This window comes from Chelonia mydas, chromosome 8 (assembly GCF_015237465.2).
Source record: "Chelonia mydas isolate rCheMyd1 chromosome 8, rCheMyd1.pri.v2, whole genome shotgun sequence".
Classification (NCBI taxonomy): domain Eukaryota; kingdom Metazoa; phylum Chordata; order Testudines; family Cheloniidae; genus Chelonia; species Chelonia mydas.
In genome coordinates, this window is record NC_057854.1 from 866567 (window position 1) to 869717 (window position 3151).

A 3151-nucleotide genomic window follows, 5' to 3' on the forward strand; every position below is an offset into this window, starting at 1 on the left:
CCACCCTACCCCCAGCTTCCCCCGATCTCTGCACCCAACCCCGATCTCTGCCCCCTGACCCTGCCCCCAGCTTCCCCCCCAGACCCTGATCTCTGCCCCCCCAGACCCTGCCCCCAGCTTTCCCCCTCTGACCCTGATCTCTGCCCCCCAGACTCTGATCACCCATCACCTTCACAGCGGTGCACACCACAAAATTCATGGGGTGGGGCTGAGGGGTTCAGAGTGTGGGAGGGGGCTCAGGGCTGGAGCAGAGGGGTGGGGTGCAGGGGGTGGGGCCAGGGATGAGGGGTTTGGGGTGCAGGAGGGGGTTCAGGGGCTACGGTGGGGAGAGAGGACTCCCCCTCTCCCTGCCGTGGCAGTTCTGGGGTTGGGGCTGCAGGAGAGGCGCCCCTCCCTAACCCCAGCAGCCCAGGCCAGGGGAGGGCCTGGGTGCCGCTCAGCTCACCGAGAGATTTGCCTAGTTTTAACCAGGTTACACCCAGAGCCCTAGCAAAGTCAGTACAGACGAGAATCTCCTGCAGACAAGGACTTGTTTCTCCTGCGCTAGGTACTGTATGCTGACATGTAAGTGCAGTGTTCATAGCCCCGTTGATTTGTCTGGTAAACCTCTAAGTACCCCCAGGGCCCCAAACCCCTGGTTGAGCACCACTGAACAAAGGGATCCCTGTGCCTGCCCAGGCCGCTTAAAAACAGCCCTCCGCTGCCTGGCGCCCTCTTTCCCCCCGCTCCGCGTGGCCCTTCCCGAAGACCTTTCACTAGCAAGTGTTGCTGGTGCCCCCACAGCCGGCCGCAGCGGAGCTGGTCGTGAGAATTGCCCACGAGCCCGATCTCTGCCCCCCCGACCCTGCCCCCAGCTTCCCCCCCAGACCCCGATCTCTGCCCCCCAGACCCTGAATTGCCCACGAGCCCGCCTGGTGTTTGCTGGGCATTAGCACCACAGCGGCACGACTGACCTGCCTGCGCGCCTGGCTGGCTGCTGATCCAAAATGCAAGTTACAGCAGCTTTTACCCTGCTCCTGGCAGGCCTTTCCGGGGCGCAGCTGGTCGCTGCTGCAGCAGACTGGCACCTTCAGGCTGCAGGGTGGGTCTGACTATGGCAAACAGACCCTCCTTGCAGACCCGGACCTCAAACCCTGTGCATGGCCCAGGCAGCACGGGGCCAGCCCATGGCCGGGAAGCTGCAGCGCACCGGGCCATCACCCCCCAGCAGCGGCCCTGGCTGAGGCGCACTGGGCACATGCGGCATCTAGCTCTTTGGGCACGGTCGGACACCTGCTTTGGCAAACGGGGAGGGGGCTATTTTGCTGCCCCTCCCCCTATAATTTGTGGGTTCTCTCTCGGGGTGGCTGCCTAGGCTGCTCCTCCCCACCCACCTTCCCTCTGTTCTTACCCACCAACCCCTGGCTCTGCCACATCTGCCAGCTCTCCTCTTGGCCAGGCCCTCATCCGTGCCCAGCTCGCTGGCCAAAACGCCAACAGGCATTGCTAGTGCCGCCCGTCTCCAGCAAGCCTGGCACGGCCAGCTCCCTGCTGTGGGAGAGGTGGAGAGACTCTGGTGCTGGGGCAGCTGTTCACGCTGGCCTTCCCCACCCACGCTGCAGCACCGAACGGCCAGGCTGGCTCAGAGCAGGGCTCCACCTGGCTCCGTCTCCTGCCGCCAGGGGTGGCCCACCCCAGCTGGTTCAGAAGTTAGAGCCCCGTAGATGGCAGTGATGGGGAACTGTACTCGGGGCGCTTCCTCTAACGCTCCAAGTTAGGGTTGGCTCATGCCCTAAAGCAGAAGGGTTCCTCTCCTTTCCAAGAACTCATTTGGTTTCCATATTTATGCATATCTCTGGATCTTGTTTTCCATGGAAACATCCGAGCCCTTTTTGGATCCTGCTGAATTCTTGGCCTCACTGCCATCATGTGGCAGAGAGTTCCCATGGCTAATCATTCACTGAAAGAACAAATACGTCCTTTTACCATGTGTGAACTCGCTGCTTCCCCATGTCATTGACAGCCTGCCTGTTGTAGGATTAGGACAGGCTGAGAGCAGTGGCCCTGCCCCCTGCCGTAGCCCCCTCATTGGGTACTTTATCAGATCTCCTGGCCCAAGGATTCCCTTTCTCCACAGAGGTGGAGTCCCACCCCCTACTCGAGGTCACCCTCCCCAGGCCAGTACTGAAGCATGGCCTCCAGGGGCCGGCACGGAGGCCTTTAGGGTGTGACTCTGTGCAGCTGAAGCTGCAGAGGGGGCTGAAGGCGGCAGAATGACCTGCCCTGAAGCGTGGCTGGGCCCCACCTCCTGAGAGCCGCCTTTCTGACCGGCCAGCAGCCCCCCAGCACAGAGCCCTGCAGAGGGAAGCCTCCTGCTGGAGCAGCACTTCCTGCAGCTCCCCATCTCCCACCCAAGTGCTGACCTGGCCCGAGGTCAGGCAACATCCCAACAGAGGTTGCCTGAATGCAGGGGCCAGTGTAACTCCATGTCCCAGCCTGGCCCCCCTGCACCCTGGGGCGGGCAGGCATGCTGGGTGAGCGGTGCCTGATCACGTTGCCTGCAGCAGCCAGGGGGTCTGGCAGGAGCACATGGCCTAGCCCACGATACCAGGCTAGGGAGTCTCCTGCCTGTGCCAGCCAGGCTGGGTCAGTGCCAGAGCCACCAGTGGGAGCGCTGGGAAGGCCACCCTTACTGCCACAGCTGCTAGGTGGTGCTCCCGTGGCCATGCGGGAAGCTGCCCCGCTGCTTGGCCTAGCATGGGGCCCTCACAGAACCGTGGGACAGAACGGGACCTCGAGAGGCCATTCGTCCAGTCCCCTGCCCTCAAGACAGGGCTAAGTGTTTGCCTCTCTGCACTGGCCCATTCCCCATACAATCCCCCGGCCCCGCCATGCAGTCCCTGCCAGCAGAGGTCAGCATGGGACAGCTGGGTTTGACAGCAGCCAGGCGCTCAGAAGGGCAGATGGCCAGGGGTAGGGGAGAGCAGGGGAGCGTTTGGCACAATCTACCCCCCCCACAGTGCCATGAGGGGGCCATGATGTCACGGCCAAGGCACCCTCGGGCTGCTGCTGATCAGAATCACTGCCAGGGCCTGGCTGGACCTGGGACACGCTGCTGGCTCGGGGCCTGCCCCCTCCAGCCGCCCGCTAATCACACAGCACACACACCCGC